General features: G+C 38.3%; 1 protein-coding gene and 1 long non-coding RNA gene across 3 annotated transcripts in view; one reads left to right on the top strand and one right to left on the bottom strand.

Moving 5' to 3' along the window:
• smap2 (small ArfGAP2) overlaps window positions 1–24,922 on the top strand; it is a 61,566-nt gene that overhangs the window by 4,092 nt on the left and 32,552 nt on the right. The gene's annotated exons all lie outside the window — the stretch shown is intronic.
• The window catches only part of LOC133540016 (uncharacterized), a 34,724-nt gene continuing 27,378 nt past the window's right edge, over window positions 17,577–24,922 (bottom strand). For both annotated transcript variants that reach the window (XR_009803525.1, XR_009803526.1), the window contains exons 2-3: window positions 24,126–24,245; window positions 17,577–17,812 (exon numbers count right to left, since the gene is read on the bottom strand). This is a non-coding gene — a long non-coding RNA (uncharacterized LOC133540016). The remainder of the gene's footprint in view (window positions 17,813–24,125; window positions 24,246–24,922) is intronic.

Below are 24,922 nucleotides of genomic sequence, written 5' to 3'. Positions count from 1 at the left end.
GTCCCTTAGAAGGGGGCGTGAGAGGCAGTGATGTAATAGCATCTTTAGTGTTGGTAAAGAACTACTGTATATTGACACACAGAGATAAAAAAACATTTACTTCACGGAGGGACGTGAAAATACGTATGTCCCTTAGAAGGGGGGCGTGAGAGGCAGTGGTGTAATAGCATCTTTAGTGTTGTCAAAAATCCATCTTGACACAGAGATAAAAAAATAAACATTCACTTGACAGGGGGGCGGGGGGGCATGAAAAATGTAATGTCCACTGGGTGGGGGGGAGCGTGAGAGGCAATAGTGTAATACTTTGGCACTTACAGATGGATATATAAATAAATAAACATTCGCTTCAGGGGGGGTGTGGGAAAATGCTGTCCCTGAGAGAGGGGCGTGAGAGGCAATATTGTAATACCTTGGCACATAAAGATGGATAAATAAACAAACATTTGCTTCAGGGGGGGCGAGGGAAATGCTGTCCCTAAGAGAGGGGCGTGAGAGGCAATAGCGTAAAACCTTGGCACATACAGATGGATAAATAAATAAATAAACATTTGTTTCAGGGGGGGCGTGGGAAAATTCTGTCCCTAAGAGAGGGGCGTGAGAGGCAATAGCGTAAAACCTTGACACATACGGATGGATAAATTAATAAACATTAATTTCGGGGGGGGGCGAAAAAAATTCTGTGCCCTTTAAAATTGTAACTTTGAGCAAGTTCCAAACATCCCGTTTAATTCTTAGATAGTGGGGCGGGCAGGGGAAAGGGGGCGTGAGAGGCAATGGTGTAAAAGCTTTTTTAGTGTTTGTAAAGAACAATCTTGACACAGAGTTAAAAAAAAAAACTATTCACTTGGTGGGGGGCGTAAAAAATGATGTTCCTTAGAGAGGGGCGTGAGAGGCAATAGCGTAATACTTTGGCACTTACAGATGGATATATAAATAAATAAACATTCGCTTCAGGGGGGGGCGTGGGAAAATGCTGTCCCTAAGAGAGGGGCGTGAGAGGCAAAAGCGTAACATATTGGCACATACAGATGGATAAATATATAAACAAACATTTGCTTCGGGGGGGCGTGGGAAAATGCTGTCCCTTAGAGAGGGGCGTGAGAGGCAATAGCGTAATACCTTGGCACATACAGATGGATAAATAAAGAAATAAACATTCGCTTCATGGCAGGGCGTGGGAATATGCTGTCCCTTAGAGAGGGGCGTGAGAGGCAATAGCGTTGTCCCTAAAAGAGGGGCGTGAGAGACAATAGCGTAATACCATGAATTGATTAACGTGGACCCCGACTTAAACAAGTTGAAAAACTTATTTGGGTGTTACCATTTAGTGGTCAATTGTACGGAATATATACTGTACTGTGCAATCTACTAATAAAAGTATCAATCAATCAATCAATCAAACCTTGGCACATGTAGATGGATAAATCGATAAATTAACATTCGCTTCAGGGGGTGTGTGGGAAAATGCTGTCCCTGAGAGAGGGGCGTGAGAGGCAATATTGTAATACCTTGGCACATAAAGATGGATAAATAAACAAACATTTGCTTCAGGGGGGGCGTGGGAAATGCTGTCCCTAAGAGAGGGGCGTGAGAGGCAATAGCGTAAAACCTTGGCACATACAGATGGATAAATCAATAAACATTCGCTTCATGGCGGGGCGTGGGAAAATTATGTCCCTTAGAGAGGGGCGTGAGAGGCAATAGCGTAATAACTTGGCACATACAAATGGATAAATAAATAAACATTCGCTTTAAGAGGGGCGTGGGAAAATGCTGTCCTTAAGAGAGGGGCATGAGAGGCAATAGCGTAATATCTTGGCACATACAGATGGATAAATCAATAAATAAACATTCGCTTCAAGAGGGGCGTGGGAAAATGCTGTCCTTAAGAGAGGGGCGTGAGAGGCAATAGCGTTGTCCCTAAGAGAGGGGCGTGAGAGGCAATAGCGTTGTCCCTAAGAGAGGGGCATGAAAGGCAATAGCGTAAAACTTTGGCACATACAGATGGATAAATAAATAAATAAACATTCGCTTCAGGGGGGGTGTGGGGAAATTCTGTCCTTGAGAGGGGCGTGAGAGGCAATAGCGTAATACCTTGGCACATGCAGATGGATTTATAAATAAATAAACATTTGCTTCATGGCGGGGGCGTGGGAAAATGCGGTCCTAAGAGAGGGGCGTGAGAGGCAAAAGCGCAATACCTTGGCACATACAGATGGATGAATAAACATTTGCTTCAGGGGGGCGTGGGAAAATGCTGTCCCAAAGAGAGGGGGGTGAGAGGCAATAGCGTAATACCTTGGCACATACAGATGGATAAATGAATAAATAAATAAACATTTGCTTCTGGGGGGGGGGGCATGGGAAAATGCTGTCCCTTAGAGAGGGGCGTGAGAGGCAACCGTGTAATACCTTGGCACATACAGATGGATGAATAAATAAACATTCGTTTCAGGGGGGGCGGAAGGGGGGGGAAGAATGTTTTACCCAATAAAAATGTAACTGTGAGCAAGTTCCAAACAGCCCGTTTAATGCCGTGCTTCTTAAATAGTGCATGAAAGGGGGGCGTGAGAGGCAACGACGTAATAGCATCTTTATTGTTGGCAAATATTAGTGTTGGTAAAAAACTATATTGACAAAGAGTTTAACACATAAACATTCTCAGGGGCGGGGCTAAGAGGCAATGATTGTCAACCAGTGATTTAACCCAAAGGTGTCCAAAAAGCACAATAAAAAGGTAAATATACGCTGCAGTTGTGATCAAAATTATTCAACCCCCACACAATTTTGGTGTTTTAGCAAGTTGGACATTTATTCCGTATTTTGTTTATAGTCATATCAAATAAAGATACATTAAATAGACAAATGCAACCTGAATTACAACATTAGATTTTGTAACACACCAAGTATCTCATTGACAAAATTATTCAACCCCTTGAAGATCATAACTCTTAAGAACAGAATTTGAATAAGGTCTTTTCAATCAGGTGTTGAAAACACATGCAGATGTGATTAGAACCATAATGAGCAACAATTACACTGATTGAAAAAGACTGTGACGCTCAGCTTCTTGTAGATGGTCAATGGTGTATTTGCAACATGGTGAAGTCCAGGGAGTGGTCAAAGAAGTCAAGAGAAGAGGTCATTTCTTTTCATAAGAAAGGATATGGATATAAGAAAATAGCAAAGACATTACACATTCCAAGAGACACAGTTGGGAGCATAATTCGCAAGTTTAAAGCTAAAGGCACAGTGGAAACACTACCTGGGCGTGGTAGAAAGAGGATGCCGTGTGCAACTGCTGTCCGGTATTTGAAGCCTACAGTGGTGAAAAACCCCCGGGTAACAGCTGATGAACTACAACAGGACATTGCAGAGGGGGGAACGCAGGTTTCGTCCCAGACAATAAGGCGCACACTACGAGATGAAGGCCTCCATGCCAGAACTCCCAGGCGCACCCCACTTCTGACTACCAAGCACAAGTAAAATAGACTCCAGTATGCCAAAAATCATCTGGACAAACCCCAAAGGTTTTGGGAAACTGTTCTATGGAGTGATGAGACAAAAGTGGAACTCTTTGGGCCTATGAATCAACGTTATGTCTGGAGGAGAAAAAATGAAGCTTACAAAGAGAAGAACACCTTGCCTACTGTTAAGCATGGTGGGGGGTCAATCATGCTCTGAGGCTGTTTCTCTGCCTCAGGTACCGGGAATCTCCAGCGCGTTCAAGGCATTATGAATTCTATTTCCTAGCAGGATATATTAGCTGCAAATGTCATGAAGTCAGTGACGGAGCTGAGGCTTGGGAGACGTTGGACCTTCCAACAGGACAACGATCCCAAGCACACCTCCAAATCTGCGGTTGCAGAAGAAGGGCTGAAAGACTCAGGAGTGGCCTTCACAGTCGCCAGACCTAAATCCTATAGAAAAGCTGTGGTGGGACTTGAAGAAGGCAGTTGCAGCACGCAAGCCCAAGAATATGAATGAACTGGAGGCCTTTGCCCAAGAGGAATGGGCTAAAATACCTGTAGATGGTTGCAAGAAGCTTGTTTCCGGTTATGTATCACGTTTGAAGGATGTCATTACTGCCAAAGGGTGTTCTACTAAGTACTAAAGATGCATGTAACTAGGGGGTTGAATCATTTTGTCAATGAGATATTAAGAAAAATTTCCTTTTTTGCTATTTTGTAAAATACAGTGTTACAATTGAAGTTGCATTTGTCTATTTGACACATCTTTATTTGATATGACTATAAACAAAATACGGAATAAATGTCCAACTTGCTAAAACACCAAAATTGTGTGGGGGTTAAATAATTTTGATCACAACTGTAGGAGGCCCTATTTTTGATGTTAACACTTTTTTAAATGTAGTTTGTGCGCTTCTTTAAGGCCTAATCTGTTTGTTTAAATGCTTTTTTTTAATTTCTCTTTGCTATTTGGGCTCATTGGACCCTAATTAGAATAAAAACTAAGAATCATCTTTTGATATGATGTATTTAGTCCATAAGTACACAAATGTGTACTTCATGTTTAGTGACATCCCAATTCTTATTTTTACACTTTTTTTCCCCAAATTCTATTGTATGTTATACTCTTCTGACACCACCAGATGGCAGTACAAGTGTCCACATAAGCGGCTATAAGACCCCAATTCAGTAGTGTACACCATTTTGGAAATAAGAGCTAATAGGTGCTGTCCACGTATGTTGCCACTAAGCTTTTAGGAGGTAATTAATAGAAATGCTGGCCTTTCAGGCGTCTGACACGGTTTGATGTGTTGAGCGCAATGTTTCTTCCCCTCTTGGCGGAATATCACCAGAAAGTTGTTCCTCTCAGAATGACAAATGAGTGTAATATTATACGAATATGTTTGGACACCCTTGATCTAACCGGACAAACTTATTGGTGTCCAAGTACTTTTACACACAACAAAATAGCTCTTGCTGCTCGCTACTTAGCAGAACTCCCACTTCGGCCGTAAATCGTCCAGTAAAGGGAAGAAGCTTTGACTGGAATATTACGAGTGACGGTATGTGAGCAAGCAGGTTTCTTCTCGGCCGTTATTTACCTGCTGTCATGGCCGACCAGACTCATACGGGTCGCCGACCTCATCGATATTTCATGAGCCTCATCAAGCGGGCTCCTGAGTGCTTTAATGTTGTCATTTATCGATTGCTTTTTGGCTTACACTTCCGGAATGCATGGAGGGGAGTGATAGCACGTGCCTGATAATATGGTCTGTTCCTGGCGTGGCAGCATAAAACCTCCCACACCACGCTCGGGCTGCTCTGATATCAAAACACCAGCCAGTAGCAGACTGTCTTGATCCGTTCTGATATGGTAACGTTCATAACTGGCGTGCGAGTTTAAAAAGATGTGTCTCACCGTACGATAAAACTAGTAGTCTCCAGATTAAATTCTGATATCCAATATCAAAACGATATCAGCAAAAAAAACAAAAAAAATAGGTATCTGTATCGGCTTGCATCAAAAATCTCTTGATACAAGCCGTTTTAGACACAAGGATTGTCCTTTCCTGTATTTTAATAAAGCTAAACATTCTAGGCTACAGGCGACTAGGAGCAAGCAGCTGCACAACAGCTAAGCACACAATAGCACACAAGCTACATGCACGTAAAATGTGTTTTTAATTGAACAATATCGCAGTCTAAAACATGACACTTGGCAATATAAATTAGAATAAAATAGTTAGTTTATTAAGACATAGGCGTATTGGAAAGTAACAAATGTGTCCGCATCATTTGACTTACTGCACCATTATGACCACTATTTGTCGCCAAAAAACAATTGCCACTCCACTTCCGTTTAAAGACATCATAAGCCCATTTCAGAAAGTTAATAAGAAATAGGTGTTTGTTTTCCATAACCGCCATTGTCAAACAATAAATATAATAAAACATATTAGCACAGAGATAGGCTCCAGCACCTCCCGCGACCCCAAAAAGGGACAAGCGGTAGGAAATGGATGAATGGGGCATATTAGCACAAAAGCATGACACTTCGATTAAAAAGATGTGCAATTGCATTAGGTGCATTTTTCGGTCAAAATTTAAGGAAGAAAACAAGTTTAGCGAGAAGCTGCTTTATTATTTCCAGGTTCTCGCAGGCCACAGAATAATGTAGAGGGCCACATAAAATCGATGTGGCGGGCCACTTGAAAAAGATGTAACAGTCCATATGAAAAACGTGGCTGGTCAAGTAAAATGACGTGGCAAAAGACTTGACAAATATGTGGCAGACCACAAGAAAAAGATGTGACGTGGCGGGCCATGTGAAAAAGAAGTGACTGACCACATGACAAAAGAAGTGGCAGAAAACTTTAAAATAGGTGGCTGACCACTTGGAAAATATGTGGCTGACCACAGGAAAAATTGGCAAACCACAATTAATTATGTGGCAGATCATATAAAAAATATGTAGCAGATCATGGCAAAAATGTGACCACTTAAAAAAAAGATGTGGCAAGCCAAATAAAATTATTGGCGGACAACATGAAAAATATTTGTCTGTCCACTTAAAAAAAGATGTGGCTGTCCACTTTAAATTATGTGGCGCACCACTTGAAAAATATGTTGTGGACCTCATGAAAAATGTGACAGGCCACATGAAAAAGAGTGGCTGGCCAAATGGAAAAGTGGCGGACCACGTGTAAAAGATGTGATGTGGCAGCGTAAATGAAAAAGAAGTGGCGGAGCACATGACAAAAGAAGTGGCAGGCCAGGATAAATTATGTGGCAGATCATATCAAAGTTGTGACTGGACAAATTTAAAAAAAAAGATGTGGCAAGCCAAAAAAAATTATTTGGCCGACAAAATCAAAAATGTGACAGGCCACTTGAAAAAGAGTGGCTGGCCAAATGGAAAAGTGGCGGACCACGTGTAAAAGATGTGATGTGGCAGCGTAAATGAAAAAGAAGTGGCGGAACACATGACAAAAGAAGTGGCAGGCCAGGATAAATTATGTGGCAGATCATATCACAGTTGTGACTGGACAAATTAAAAAAAAAGATGTGGCAAGCCCAAAAAAATTATTTGGCCGACAAAATCAAAAATATTTGGCTAGCCACTTAATAAAGCTGTGGCTGTTCACTTGAAATTATGTGGCGGACCACTTGAAAAATATATGGCGGACCGCGTAAAAAATATGTGGCTGGCCAAATGAAAACGTGGCATACCACATGAAAAAGATGTGATGTGACAGAGTAAATGAAAAAAGAAGTGGCTGACCATATGACAAAAGAATTGGCAGGCCTCTTTAAATTATGTGGCAGATCATAAAAAAATGTGGCTGGCCAAATAAAAAAAAAAAAGACGTGGAAAGCCAAATAAAATTATGTGGCGAAACACAAAAATAATATTTGGCTGGCTACGTAAAGATGTGGCTGGCCCCTGAAATTATGTGGCGGACCACTTGAAAAAGATGTGGCTGGCCACTTGAAAAAGTGGCAGACCACGTGAAAAAGATGTGACGTGGCTGACCACATGAAAAAGAAGTGGCGGACCATGTTAAATAAAGTGGCGGACCAAATAAAATTATGTGGCGGGGCTCATGAAAAATATTTGGCAGGCCACTCAGAAAAGATGTGGCTGGCCACTTAAAAAAGATGTGGCTGGCCACTTGAAAAATATGTGGTGAACCACATGGAAAAAATGTGGCTTGCCAGTTAAAAAAGATGTGGCTGGCCAAATGAAAAAGTGTCAGACCACATGAAAAAATGTGGCCGACCACGTGAAAAGAAGTGGCGGATCACTTTAAATGAGGTGGCGGACCGAATAAAATTATGTGGCGGAGCTCATGAAAAATATTTGGCTGGCCACTTAAAAAAGATGTGGCTGGCCACTTGAAATTATGGGGTGGACCACTTGAAAAATAGGTGGTGGACTACATGGAAAAGATGTGGCTTGCCACTTAACAAAGATGTGGCAGGCCAAATGAAAAAATGTCAGACCACGTGAAAAAAATGTGATGTGGCGGACCACATTAATATTTGACTGGTCACTTAAAAAAGATTTGGCTGGCCACTTGAAATTATATGGCGGACCACTTAAAAAATATGTGGTGGACCACATGAAAAATATGTGCGTGGCTACTTGAAAAAGAAGTGGCTGGCCAAATGAAAAAGTGGCAGACAACATTAAATGTTGTGGCAGACCAAATGAAAAAGTCATGGCTGACCATGTGAAAAAAATTGGTGGACCACATAAAATGAAGTGGATGACCACATGAAAAAGTATGGTGAACCACATGACAAAAGAAGTAGCAGGCCACATAAAATGATGTGGCAGATCATATAAAAAATGTAGCTGACCACTTGGAAAACATGTGGCAGGCCACATAAAATGATGACCACATACCATACCTGGAAGGCCACCATGAAATGATATAACCCGCCACACAAAACAACTTAATGGGGCAAAATGACATGCAAGTCCACTTTAAAAGAACTAACTGCCCCAACTACTAGACCTTGAGTTTGACACCTGTACTTGCACACATTTCCGCTTCTGCGGCAACATCACACTGTGGTGGCGTCGCAAAAAAGCCAAAGAAAAAGCACCCCTTTTTGATCATCAACATCACAATATTTTCACTTTATCGGGGCATACTTTTCCAAGAAAACGTTTGGTTGAACTCCAAATTGTACGACATTTGGCGCGGAAGAATGCATCATTGAGTCGCGTGACTTCCAGCATGTTAAGTCGGGTCTAATTAGACAACAGAGGAGATTAGGGTGAGAACAGCACCTGTCCACACACACACACACACACACACACACACACACACACACACACACACACACACACACATACACATACACATACACACACACACACACACACACACACGCACAAACTTTGACGTTTGTTCAAATTTCCTTTTGTCAACTGTGTATTTTATGATGAGAATTCTACATGCACAAACACACAAACTCACATGCACATCCTCAAAGTCCTTATGGCGTGGACACCATTTGACATGTTTTGACATATTGCAAAAGCAGGCGTGTATAAAAATGCTGCCCGCGGGCCAGCATCTTCAGTTTTTCCCGCAAGAAGTCACAAGTTTATTACGGAGCCAGGTAGCCGAGATTTAAATATCTGACAGCTGAACTTTTTCTATTTTTTTGACATAAAGTGCACATTGTGGCAAAAATCAGGTGAATGACCATGAATAGTACTTTGAGTTCCACATTTTTATATATGACCCGATCCAAACAACTTTTCCCACTTAAAGTCAACACACATGGCCACACATAACACAACCTGCTCACTGAACTTTGTCGATTTCATATATATATTTTAAAAAAAAATGTCCATGAACCATGTATTTTTCTAAATGACACCGATTTGTATCCTTTAAACACTCTCTCCAAACGTGTCCATGATTGGTGCATTTTAAGTGCTTGATATTTCTGTTTGATTTCAAAACTTTGAGGAGGTCGCCACGGAAGAAAACAAAATACAAGTCAAACTTTGGCATTCTCTAAATATCTAAGTATATTGACTACATATCCATTATATTTATATGTATACATATCAAGTATTAAGTTCATCACAGAACTTGCATGCAATGTTATTAAAAAAATGATACATTTTGTATATATATATATATATATATATATATATATATATATATATATATATATATATATATATATACATACACATATATACATATATATATATATGCATACATAAACATTCATATACATATATACATATATATATACATACATGCATATACATATATATATATATTAGGGGTGTGGGAAAAAATCGATTCGAATACATTGTGCGATTCAGAATCGATTCTCTTTTTTTTTTTTAAATCAATTTTTTTTATTTTTTTAATCAAACCAACAAACCACTACACAGCAATACCATAACAATGCAATCCAATTCCAAAACCAAACCTGACCCAGCAACACTCAGAACTGCAATAAACAGAGCAATTGAGAGGAGGCAAACATGACACAGAACAAACCAAAAGTAATGAAACAAAAATTAATATCATCAACAACACTATTAATATTAATTATAATTTCATCATAGCAGTGATTAAAAATCCCTCACTGACATTATCATTAGACATTTATAAAAATAATAAAAAAAGAACAACAGTGCCACAGTGGCTTACACTTGCATCGCATCTCATAAGCTTGACAACACACTGTGTCCAATGTTTTCACAAACATAAAATAAGTCATATTTTTGGTTCGTTTAATAGTTAGAACACATTTACATTATTGCAATCAGTTGATAAAACATTGTCCTTTACAATTATTAAAGCTTTTTTTTTTTTTTGAAATCTACTACTCTGCTAGCATGGCAGCAGACTGGGGTAGATCCTGCTGAAATCCTATGTATTGAATGAATACAGAATCGTTTTGAATGGGAAATATATCGTTTTTGAATCGAGGATCGAACCGAAAAAATCGATTATCATTGAATCATGACCCAAGAATCGATATTGAATCGAATCGTGGGACACCCAAAGATTCTCAGCCCTAATATATATATATATATATATATATATATATATATATATATATATATATATATATATACACATACGGATATATAAATATACACATATATACATGTATATATACACACATATATATATATACACATACATATATATATACACACATACATCAATCAATCAATCAATCAATGTTTACTTATATAGCCCTAAATCACTAGTGTCTCAAAGGGCTGCACAAACCACCACGACATCCTCGGTAGGCCCACATAAGGGCAAGGAAAACTCACACCCAGTGGGACATCGGTGACAATAATGATCCAGTGGGACGTCATACATATACATACATATATACATATATATACATACATAGGTATACATACATACACATATGTACATACATTACATATATATACTACATGCATACATATACACATACATATAAATATATACATACATATACATGTATGTACATACATATACATGTATGTACATACATATACACATACATATATACATACACATATATGTACATACATATACATGTATGTACATACATATACACATATATACACATATATACATACATATATATACTTATACACATATATATATATATATGTATAAGTATATATGTATATATATACATATATATAAACACATATATATACATACACACATATACATACATACATATATATATAATATATATATATACATATATACACATACAGTATATATATACACATATATATATATACATACAGTATATATATACATATATACACATACAGTATATATATACACATACATATATATATATATATATATATTTATACATATATATATACATATATATTCACATATATATACACATACATACATATATATACACACACACATGCATACATATATATACACACATATACATATGTGTGTGTATATATATATATATATATATATGAATACACAGTATATGTATGTACATACATACATATGTATATTTACATATATACATATGTGTATATATACACACATATATATATATATATACATATGTATATATATAAACATATATATACACACACACACATATATACACACACACACATATATATACATATGTATATATATATACAGTATATACATATATACACATACATACATATATATATAAATACATATATATATATATACACACATATATATATATACATATATATATACATATATATACACATACATATATACATACACACACATATACATATATATGTATATGTGTGTGTATGTATATATATGTATATATATGTATATGTGTGCGTATGTATATATATATATATATATATATGTATATGTGTGTGTGTGTATGTATATATATATATATATATATATATATATATATATATATATATATATATATATTTATTTATATAGAGCGGCCCCCGAATCACAAAGTTTGGACACCTCTAGCATAGCGGAAGTGGCAAGGTGGTAATATTTGTCACAATATGTCTACTTCCTCACATTGTTACAGTATCAGGAAGGTGCAACAACACAGTATTACCACACTGTCACTCTTGTCCCCTGTGTTTACTTATGCTCCTGTTGCCATGGTGATGCACGCTATAGCCTCTTGGTGACTGGCGTCCTCTGCAGTGGACGTTTGTCTGACTTTATCCTCTTGTCGGATGCAAAACAAATGTCCATTGCAGAGGACACACCGTTCTCAGGAGGATATCACATGTCATCACCAAAGCCCCGCCCCCTCACGTGTCTTACCCAACCGGTAGGGATTTTCCCTTTTAAACCGACTGCTAAAAGGAGAGGGTGACACAGCGGAAGATTAGCGTATTTACCCACGTGCGCTCCTGTATAATATAATAAGAGTGATCGTATAAATGTATGCATTGCTACACAGTTGGAGGGAGTGAGTAAGTCAATTATCCATCAGCATCCATCTGCTGGGTCACTGCAGAGCTGCAGGCCTCAGAGAGGACTTAAGGTGCTGTGAAATGGAAGTGGAGGAGAAGTGTGTGTGTGTATTCTGGCAATGCTTACATAATGGGGACATTGTTCTCTTTACACAGTCACCTTTAGGGGGACCTCTGACAGTATGGGGACAAAAAACAGGTTCCCTAAAGGGAAAACTTTTTAAATAATAGTCAGATCCATTTTGAAGAGGCCTAAGGGATTTTTTAAGCTTTGGCCCATAAAACATGATAGCTGGTTAGTTTGAGTGTGAGACATTTGCACAGCAGCCCCCTCATCGGGCTGCAGCTGGTACTGCTTTCGCTCACCTGTGAGCTGCATGTATTTTTTTAAATTGTATTTATTTACAAGCAAGCTGGTCTCGCTTTGCTTGACATATTTAATTCTAAGAGAGACAAAACTCAAATAGAATTTGAAAATTGTTTAAATAAATTCATTTATTTTTTACTTTGCTTCTTATAACTTTCAGAAAGACAATTTTAGAGAATAAATACAACCTTAAAAATGATTTTAGGATTTTTAAACACATATTTTTTTACCTTTTAAATTCCTTCCTCTTCTTTCCTGACAATTTAAACCAATGTTCAAGTAAATTATTTTTTTTTTTATTGTAAAGAATAATAAATACATTTTAATTTAATTCTTCATTTTAGCTTCTGTTTTTTCAACGAAAAATATTTTTGAAATATTTTTTCAAACTTATTATGATTAATATTACAAAAAAATATTCTGGTAAATCTAGAAAATCTGTAGAATCAAATTTAAATCTTATTTCAAAGTGTTTTGAATTTCTTTAAAGAAAAAGAAATCTGGAAAATGTAGAAGAAATAATGATTTGTCTTCGTTAAAAATATAGCTTGGTCCAATTTTTTATATATTCTAACAAAGTGCAGATTGGATTTTAACCTATTTAAAACATGTCATCAAAAATATATATTTATTGTGAGAAATCATTAAGATGATCAGTGTTTCCACAAAGATAAATATCATTAATTATTTATAATAACAGAGTTAAAGGTAAATTGAGCAAATTGGCTATTTCTGGCAATTTATTTAAGTGTGTATCAAACTGGTAGCCCTTCACATTAATCAGTACCCAAGAAGTAGCTCTTGGTTTCAAAAAGGTTGGTGACCCCTGCTACAAGCGATGATCAAAAACGTGGTCCACATTCCAAATGATAACATGTGGGTGTGTGTGTCTGTGACATGCTGCTGGTCTATTTGCAAGTATTGCTAAAAGAAATGATGGTATTCTTTAATAAAGACATGATGTGGCTCATGTGTGTCATAAAATACCCAGATAGCAGAAGTCGCCATAACCAAACCGTAACTTAGAATGGTACGAGTGGCGCAATGGTATGGTTCAAGCAGGCTGGTTCTCCACTTATTAAGAAAGGATGTGATATCACAGATGCAACAATTCAAAATCTTACACATTATGCAGTCAGGATTCAGCTGTTTGTAGTTTTACATTCAACCATTCAAAGGCATTTATTGATGCCGTGGAGAAAATCTCAAACCAACTGGTTTCAACGATTAAACGACTCATGAGGTTTCAACCAAACATCACTATTGAATTTATCCAAGACTTTTGTTTTTAATTGAACATTGTCTCAGTCTCCTTTACTGTAAGAGCCATTTTGGATAGCCAATCAAAATCATTCACAACTCAATGTGAAGTTGGGTACTTTTTGTCTGCGCCGAGCAAAACGTTGTTTCACTTCATAGCCTTAAACATGTTAATTATCGAGGACACTAGCTTTTCAACAAACTATCCAGACTCACGGTTTCAACAATTGGTTCATCTAAAATGTGTATTTAAATACTTTGTACGTCCTGCAAGCATTGGAAATTGTAGTACCTTTACCTACGGTTAAGCAGGTAGATAGGTATTGGTGGTGTGGAAAAGCGTGTAGAGCGGCTGTACAGAAAAATAAGGGTTCCCGGTTCTAAATCCAGCTTCCGCCATTGTGTCCTTGGGCAAAACACTTCACCCACACTGATGTAACTGTGACTCATCACCATTAAAATTCAATGTATGTATTTCCCGATGTAAAGCAAGTGGAGAGCATTTTTAAATAGCACTCAGATTCCACTTTAATAACATGAGGCAGAGATGTGCTGCTTTGTACATTTTGTCTTGTTAAACTTGCATATGAACTTTGTTTTTGCCAATTTTGTAGCCTACCTATAATACCTCCAAATAATATAACCCAGTACATGACACATGCTGACTGTGTGCCTCAGAGTCATAACTTGGTTTCTGGCGCACCAAGTTATTATCCATACATCCATTTTTTCTACCGCTTGTCCCTTTTGGAGTAGCGGTGGGTGCTGGAGCCTATCTCAGCTGCATTCGAGCAGAAGGCGGGGTACAACCTGGACAAGTCGCCACCTCATCGCAGGGCCAACACAGATAGACAACATTCACACTCACATTCACACACTAGGGCCAATTTAGTGTTGCCAATCAACCTATCCCCAGGTGCATGTTTTTGGCAGTGGGAAGAAGCCGGAGTACCCGGAGGGAACCCACGCAGTCACGGGGAGAATGTGCAAACTCCACACAGAAAGATCCCGAGCCCGGGATTGAACTCAGGACCTTCGTATTGTGAGGCACATGCACTAACCCCTGTTTTCCCACCGTGCTGCCCCCGATTTATTATATATTTACTATGTATTCTATTTTACGCTTCAAATTGAATTTTGATACAAAATGTTTACACAGTTTAATTAATAAAATCTTTGGGCTTTTTTTTTTTTTTAAAGCACCACTTCTCCAAGAAAATTGTTGAAATTACTAATGCTTTGGTGGTCACATGTTTATTTATATATGAATTTTTTGCACTGGAACAACACAAAAAACACCAAAAATAGCCAATTGGTAAATGGGTCATACTTGTATAGCGCTTTTTTTTTTTTTTACCTTAAAGGTACTCAAAGCGCTTTGACACTATCAGGGGCAGTATGGCGTAGTGCAGGGGTGCCCACACTTTTTCTGCAGGCGAGCTACTTTTCAATTGACCAACTCGAGGCGATCTATCTCATTTATAGATATCATTTATATTTATTTATTTATGAAAGAGACATTTTTGTAAACAAGTTAAATGTGTTTAATGATAATACAAGCATGTGTAACACATATAGATGTCTTTGTTTCACGAAGACAAGAATATAAGTTGGTGTATTACCTGATTCTGATGACTTGCATTGATTGGAATCAGACAGTAATGATGACAACGCCCACATTTTCAAATGGAGGAGAAAAAAAGTTGTCCTTTCTGTACAATACCACATGAAAGTGGTTGGTTTTTGGCATCTAATTCATCCAGCTTCCATATACTTTACAAGAAAAACATTGGCGGCAAATTCCATAGCTTGCTTGATTGACATTCACGGCACCCAAGGGTCTTGTGAGATGACGCTGGCTGCTGCCAGTTCATTATTATGAAAGAATGACAGAGAGGAAGGCAAGAAACACTTTTTATTTCAACAGACTTTCGCGCTGTCCCTTCCGTCAAAACTCTAAAGGCCGACTGCACATTTCCTATCTTCACAATAAAAGCCCTGCTTCATGCTGCCTGCGCTAACAAAATAAGAGTCTCGGAAAGCTGGCGTGCACAAGTGATGTGCACGCCAGCTTTCTGAGGGATCGCTTGTTCACGCCAGTTTTCCGAGACTCGGTATTTAGTTAGCGCAGGCAGCATGAAGCAGGGCTTTTATTGTGAAGATAGGAAATGTGCAGTCGGCCTTTAGAGTTTTGACGGAAGGTACGGCGCGAGAGTCTGTTGAAATAAAAAGTGTTTCTCGCCTTCCTCTCGATCATATTTTAATATTAATGATCTTGTAGCAGCCAGCGTCATCTCACAAGACCCTCCGGTACCGTGAATGTAATTTAAGTGACGTCTTGGTGAAGATTGATGATCACTAATTTTTAGGTCTATTTTTTTTTAAAAGCTTGGCTCGAGATCGACTGACACACCCCCGCGGTCGACTGGTAGCTCGCGATCGACGTAATGGGCACCCCTGGCGTAGTGGGTAGAGCGGCCGGCCAGAAACCAAAAAATCCAAAAAATCGCTGCCGTTGTGTCCTTGGGCAGGACACTTCACCCTTTGCCCCCGGTGCCGCTCACACTGGTGAATGAATGAATGATAGGTGGTGGTCGGAGGGGCCGTGGGCGCAAACTGGCAGCCATGCTTCCGTCAGTCTACCCCAGGGCAGCTGTGGCTACTGATGTAGCTTACCACCACCAGGTGTGAATGAATGTTGAGTCCCACTTCTCTGAGTGTTTAGAAAAGCGCCATATAATTCTGAGGTATAAGTTATATATTTCCACATTCACCCATTCACCAACACATTCACACACTGATGGCGGGAGCTGCCATGCAAGGCCCTAACCACGACCCATCAGGAGCAGGGGTGAAGTGTCTTGCTCAAGGATGTGACGAGGTTGATAGAAGGTGAGGATCGAACTAGGAACCCTCAGGTTGCTGGAACGGTCACTCTCCCAACCGCGCCACGCCGTCCCCTGATATTATTTTACACCAAGCTCCAAGAATGGACTGGATAAAATTGGCACCTTTTCAAAATTGTACAAAACAGTTGTATTCTAAGCATGTGATGCTCCTTTGATTTGTAATTAAAGTCACCTGTAGCAAGTAGCAGGTGCTTGCAATGTACTGTAGATATCACACTTGCAGCCAATTAAAATGGATAAAAGTTGACTCAACCTTTGTGTTGTATGTACCATACTGAGCATGGAAAAAGGAAAGAAGAGCAAATAACTCTCAGAAGATTTGAGACTCAAGATTGTGGAAAAGCATGGACAATCTTTGATTGATTGATTGATACTTTTATTAGTAGATTGCACAGTACAGTACATATTCCGTACAATTGACCACTAAATGGTAACACCCGAATAAGTTTTTCAACTTGTTTAAGTCGGGGTCCACATTAATCAATTCATGGTTAATCAATTCTGAAGGCTATAAGTCAATCTCCAGAGATCTAAATGTTCCTCTGTGTACAGTGCGCAATGAAGTTCAAGAAACAGCAGCTGGGAAACAGGAGTCCACCGCTACATTTGGGACCCAGGAAATGGTGCAATCGGAGGAGACGACCTACCACACCAGCAATGACCCATGCTGAACCGTCTATGGACTGGGGTCGGTCGCTTTGGGTCATCAATGAAGATGTGGGGCTTGGCGGACAGTGCGGCATGCAACTGTGGTGACCCTGAGCAGAACGCCGACCATATAATTAACATCTGCTCCTTATATGGACCGCCCTCGGAAGCCAGCCTCTTCCACCTATGACCAGAGATGCGGGTATTAGAGATGCGCGGATAGGCAATTATATCATCTGCATCCGCCTCACCAAAATCGTCATCCACCCGCCGTCTACCCGAACCAACATTTTATCGGGACCGTACCCGCCCGCCAACCGCCCGCTGAATTACATCAGAGGTTGGCCACCTTTACCACTCACAGAGCTATTTAAAACTGTTTCACAGAGTAGTGTAGTCAATTGGAGCCGCTAATGTTCTCGCGACAATCCAATAGCGTTCATCCTGATGACAAGAATATGGGCGTGCTGTGAAGCCATTGCCTTAGACACCTTCAACAACATGTACGAACCGATTGTTAGCCCTGCAACATGTTGTATGCAGCTTCCGCAATCACATGTATGAGATTGAAAGGGATACTGGGTGATACAGAGTACACTGATGGTTGTGATATAAACAACTTTAACACTTACTAATATGCGCCACGCTATGAAGCCACACAATACAAGATTGACAAACACATTTCGGGAGAACATCCTCACAGTAACACAACATAAACGCAACATAACTAATACCCATAATCCTTTGTATTCATGACACATTCCTGAATATATTTTACACCCCCGCGCCCACAACCCCGCCCACCTTACCGACGCACAACCATCAGTGGGGTGTATAAAATAGTCAGGAAGTGTCATGAATACAAAGGATTATGGGTATTTGTTGTGTTGCGTTTATGTTGTGTTACTGTGAAGATGTTCTCCCGAAATGTGTTTGTCGTTCTTAATTGGTGTGGCTCAAAGCCTGGTGCATATTACTAAGAGTGTTAAAATTGTTTATATCACAACCATTAGTGTACTCTGTGTCACCCAGTATGCCTTTCAGCCGTGTGCGTGTTGCCGCGGACGCCACACACAACATGATGCTGGACTGACAAGCAGATCGTGTATGATGTAGAAGGCGACAAAGCCAATGGCTTCATAGCACGCACTAATATTTAATATTTAATATCTGGGTGACTGCCGGTAGTCATTCAAGAGAATAATAGCGTCTCCTATTGACTTCTTCGCTTTATGACACAGGTCTTAAGTGGCTCTTTGAATGGCAAAGGATACCGATCCCAGAACCATGTATATCAAATGTCTCCGGATAGTTCAACCGCCACTCGCCTGAATCTAATTAAAATCTATTTTTTCGTCATGTCAACCGCCCGACCCGCGGTTTACCCGCGGACTCCGCGGATGAGACCGCAAACCGCGCATATCTAGCATGTATGACTACGCGACACCGAGTTGGACATCTGACGTTACAAAAAAGAAGAAGAAGTTCAAAGCCCACGGCACTGTAGCTAACCTCCCTGGACGTGGACAGAAGAGAAACATTGATGAAAGACTAACAGAGGATTGTTAGAATTGTGGATAAAGAACCTCGATCCACTTCCAAACAAAGTCAAGCTGGCCTGCAGACAGTGTCAGCTCGCACTATCCGTCGCCATCTCAGTGAAAAGAGACGCTATGGTAGGAGATCCAGGAGGACCCTGCTGCTGACAGAGACATAAAAAAGACGGGAGTTTGCAAAAACTGACATGAGGAAGCCAAAATCCTCCTGAGAGAACGTCCTGTGGACAGATGAGACTAAAGTGGAGCTTTTTGGTAAAGCCCATCATCACCTTCAGAAATTTTCTGATGTTTCTGCGATAGTGGGGTGTATGAAAGATGGTGATGAGGAAGAATAGAGGTCACTGGTGGAGGACTTTGTCAAATGGTGTGGAAAGAACCACCTCTAGCTGAATGTGACGAAGACCAAGAAGCTGGTTGTGGACCTAGGAAGGAGGAGGAGTACTCTGGCGACCCCTGATGGAGGTATCGATGTGGACATGGTTGAGGATTATAAATACCTCAGCTGAATGGGTCAAAACACGCTGAGGCATTCTACATGAAGGGTCAGAGTTGCCTCTACTTCAGGAGGCTAGGATCCTTCAACGTCTGTACAAAGATGTTAAAGATGTTTTACTAATCGGTGGTTCTTGTACGCCGTGGCATTCTGGGGCAGCGGACTGAGAGCGGGGGACGCGGTGGTGTCAGAGAGGAGAAGTCTAGCAAAGCTCCTAGCTATTATGGACAACACCTCCCACCCATTACACCCGAACCTGACGGCTAGAATGAGCTTGCTCCGTGGAAAGCTCAGACTTCCAAAATGCAACACCCAACGACAAAACGGCGCATCCTGAAGCGACTGTCAGAAAGCGACTTGAAGATGATCTGTAAAACATCATCTATGCAACATGTTTAACCAAATAACCACCATCACATGTTATGTAGACCACAAGGAAGTGTTTTCAGTTTACAAAAATAATAAAATAATATGACCCCTTCAATGCACCCTGTAATCCAGTGCGCCTTTTATATGAAAAAATATAAAAAATAGACCATTCATCGGCAGTGCGCCTTATTATCCGGTGCGCCCTACGGTCCGTAAAATACGGTATTTGTGTTGCACTATTCTAGTTAGCCCGACTTACAGAGTAATACCAAAAAATGAGGCACATTAACAAATGATCATGTTAGAAAGAGAGGAAAGCATAACAACATGTTGAAGTAATAAACCTAGTGTGTGTTGGTGTTGTGATCCAGTACTGAGTACTCTGTGTCACTGCACTGGGACTCTGTGGGATTAAGTGCAGAAAACAGCGTTTATCCTTGCGGGATGTTGGCTAATGAGCGTGTGTGTGTTCTTGTATTTCTACCCTTCTGCAGACATCAAAAAGTACCGTCATTATGAGGACCGATGAACAAGTTAGGACACAAATCGTGGTCCCAAAACGGAAAACCCTTCCATCTAATAGAGAATGTCTCATTTGCACCCCTGGTGGTGAAATTTATCAAAATTAGGGTGGTCCCCAAAAAGGAGGGATTTTTCAAATTGACTGTGTCAGTTTTAAAAGTCAACATATGAAATAACAAGTGTGTGTAAAAAATTGAAGTGCCCCCTTTGGCCAAAATGTCTTTAAAAAAACAAAACATATATATGTATGTAGAGACATAGTGTCATAAGTTGAATAATAAATATTAAAAAACAATTAACAAAAATAAAAATAAAAAAAATAACTAAAAGCAGTCTTTTTCTCACAATATGTCGACTTCTTGTAAAATTGCGAACAATTTCTCATATTCTGTCTGTTTTTGTAATATTGCAATATTTCCTCGTAAAATTATGACTTTTTTAATTTAAAAATATTACTTTTTGATGCAAAATGGTGCCATTTGTCATAAAAATTCTGACTTTAGTCGCAATATTGCCAATTTTTTGTTGTTCTTGTATAACAGTGACATTGTTTGAGTAAAATTCCGATTATTATTATAATATTGCCAAAATGTTAAAAGTTTTCTTATACAATTGGGATTTTTGTCGAGCGAAATTACGACTCTTTTCATAAAACTGCCGAAAATGCTAAGCTTTTCTTGCCAAACTGTGACTGTTATTAAGTAAAATTCCAACTTTTAACATAACATTGCAGAAACGTTCAGTTTTTCTTGTAAAATTTCAACTTGCGTTGAGTAAAATGATGACTTTTATTATAATACTGCCCAAATTCTAAGTTTTTCTTCTGAAATTGTGACCTTTATCATGTGAAATTCCAACTCATTTTTCACAACAAGCTTTTTTATATTTGCATAGTATGTATATATTATTAATGTTGTAAAGACAAATCTTTATATATCTAGAAAGGGTGGTCCTGAAGGGGTAAGAATTATTTGGAGGTCTCCAGAAAGTCAGAAATACAAGTGTGTGTGTTCTTGTATTTCTACCCTTCTAGAGACATCAAAAAGTACCGTCATTATAAAGACCGATGAACAGTTAGGACACAAATCGTGGTCCCAATACGGAAAACCATTGCATCTAATAGAGAATGTCTCATTTGCACCCTTGGTGGTGAAATTTATCAAATGTAGGGTGGTCCCCAAAAAGGAGGGATTTTTCAAATTGACTGTGTTGGTTTTAAAAGTCAACATATGAAATAAAAAGTGTGTGTAAAAAATTGAAGTGCCCCCTTTGGCCAAAATTTATTTAAAAAAAACAAAAAAAAATATATGTATGTAGAGACAGTGTCATAAGTTGAATAATGAATACTAAAAAACAATAAAAAAATTTAAAAATAAATAAATAACTAAAAGCAGTCTTTTTCTCACAATGTGTCGACTTCTTCCTTATAAAATTGCGAAAAGTTTCTCATATTCTTTCTGTTTCTGTAATATTGCAATATTTCCTCGTAAAATTATGACTTTTTAATTTAAAGTATTACTTTTTGATTCATAATTGTGACATTTGTCATTAAAAAAAATCTGACTTTTATCGCAATATTGCCAATTTTTTTGTTGTTCTTGTAAAACAGTGACATTTTGTGAGTAAAATTATGACCTTTGTCCTATTTTTGCCAAGTAAAATTCCAATTATTATTATAATATTGCCAAAATGTTAAACGTTTTCTTATACAATTGGGATTTTTGTCGAGCGAAATGATTCTTTTCATAAAACTGCCAAAAATGCTAAGTTTTTCCTGTAAAACTGCGACTGTTATTGAGTAAAATTCCAACTTTTATCATAACATTGCACAAACATTCAGTTTTTCTTGTAAAATTTCGACTTGCGTTGAGTAAAATGATTACTTTTATTATAATACTGCCCAAATTCTAAGTTTTTCTTGTGAAATTGTGACCTTTATCTTGTGAAATTCCGACTCATTTTTCACAACAAGCTTTTTTATATTTGCATAGTATGTATATATTTTTAACGTTGTAAAGATAAATCTTTATATATCTAGAAAGGGTGGTCCTAAAGGGGTAGGCTTTATTTGGAGGTCTCAAGAAAGTCAGAAATACAAGTGTGTGTGTGTTCTCATATTTCTACCCTTCTAGAGACAACCAAAAGTACCGTCATTATGAGGACCGATGAACAAGTTAGGACATACATCATGGTCCCAATACGGAAAACCATTGCATCTAATAGAGAATGTCTCATTTACACCCCTGGTGGTGAAATTGATCAAAATTAGGGTGGTCCCCAAAAAGGAGGGATTTTTCAAATTACTGTCAGTTTTAAAAGTCAACATATGAAATAACAAGTGTTTGTAAAAAATTGAAGTGCCTCCTTTGGCCAAAATGTATTTAAAAAAACTAAACAAAAAAAATTTATGTAGAGACATAGTGTCATAAGTTGAACAATGAATATTAAAAAACAATTAACAAAAATAAAAATAACTAAATAACTAAAAGCATTCTTTTTCTCACAATATGTCGACTTCTTATAAAATTGCGAACAATTTATCATATTCTTTCTGTTTTTGTAATATTTCAATATTTTCTCGTAAAATTATGACTTTTTATTTTAAAAGTATTACTTTTTGATGCAAAATGGTGACATTTGTCATAAAAAATTCTGACTTATCGCAATATTCCCAATTTTTTGGTTGTTCTTGTAAAACAGTGACATTTTTGGAGTAAAATGATGACGTTTGTCATAATTTTGCCAAGTAAAATTCCGATTATTATTATAAGATTGCCAAAATGTTAAAAGCTCTCTTATACAATTGTGATTTTTGTCGAGCAAAATGACGACTCTTTTCATAAAACTGCCAAAAATGCTAAGCTTTTCTTGTAAAACTGCGACTGTTATTGAGTAAAATTCCAACTTTTATCATAACATTGCACAAACGTTCAGTTTTTCTTGTAAAATTTCGACTTGCGTTGAGTAAAATTATGACTTATTATAATACTGCCAAAATTCTAAGTTTTTCTTGTGAAATTGTGACCTTTGTCTTTTGAAATTCCAACTCATTTTTCACAACAAGCTTTTTTATATTTGCATAGTATGTATATATTATTAATGTTGTAAAGACCAATCTTTTTTTATCTAGAAAGGGTGGTCCTAAAGGGGTAGGCTTTATTTGGAGGTCTCAAGAAAGTCAGAAATACAAGAGTGTGAGTATGTGTGTGTGTGTGTGTTTAAATAATGAACGTGTGCATTTCAGCCATCTTTTAGGCAACGCAGAAATGCGGCAGTCTGACTTTGTCATGACTAAATTGGCCGTGCAATATGTATACAATATTTGATTCCTTTTTTCCCGACATTGCCTCCTACTCTCACAACTATTTCTGTACAAAAGCACTCGGAGGTGTGTGTGTGTGTGTGTGTGTTTGGGCACACGTAGGTACATAAGGCCTCATCGATTGCCACTAAAGAGGCTGTTGAGGCGCAGTGTGCAGGTGTGATTCATGCACGTCCGCCGTGAAAAGTCATCCCTTCGCCTCCCTGCAGGGTTTATGCGGTTGCCATGCTACCTTCACAAACATCGGGACTGCGGACCTCCATAATTAGCTGCTGCGGGCGCTCGGCGTGACCTTTGGTGCGCGGCGGAGCGTCGTTCTGCCACGCTAAAGCCGAGGAGTGTCATCCGCATTCTGAAATGATAGGAAGGAAATTGCATCAGGGACTATAGGTCTACTTTACTTCCCCATTGTAATCCGCAAATTCAATACAAAATCGCCCCCTAGTGGTCATGAGTATTTAAACGGGTGCCAAGTAAATAGTACTGTGACATGACAGCCACATTTTGCCTATTTTTTCCACGTAAAATAAGTCCATATTTTAAAATGTATGTTGTTTGTTCAGGAAGACATTTTAAGTGTTACCTGACGCTGGCTAATTGTTAGCATGCTAGCTTTTTAGCTAATTTTGTACATATACACCTCAGAGTTTAAAAATGGGCTACTTGATGCTGGCTAACTGTTAATATTTGAGATTTTTAGCTAATTTTGTACGTATACATTACAGAGTTAAATATGTTGTTACTTGATGCTGGCTAACTGTTAGCATGCTAACTTGTTAGTTAATGTCGCACATATACAGCTAAGAGTTTTTTTTAAAATGTGCTACTTGTCACTGTTTTAACTGTTAACATTTTATATTTTTAGCTAATTTTGTACGTATACACCTCAGAGTTAAATGTTGTTTACTTGATGCTGGCTAACTGTTAGGATGCTAACTTTTTAGTTAATGTCGCACATATACACCTAAGAGTTGTTTTTTTTGTTTTTTAATGTGCTACTTGTCACTGTTTTAACTGTTAACATTTTAT

Source organism: Nerophis ophidion, linkage group LG21 (assembly GCF_033978795.1).
Source record: "Nerophis ophidion isolate RoL-2023_Sa linkage group LG21, RoL_Noph_v1.0, whole genome shotgun sequence".
In the NCBI taxonomy this organism is placed as follows: Eukaryota; Metazoa; Chordata; class Actinopteri; order Syngnathiformes; family Syngnathidae; genus Nerophis; species Nerophis ophidion.
The sequence above is the reverse complement of the archived record's forward strand: the minus strand, read 5'-3'. Positions and strand labels throughout refer to the sequence as shown.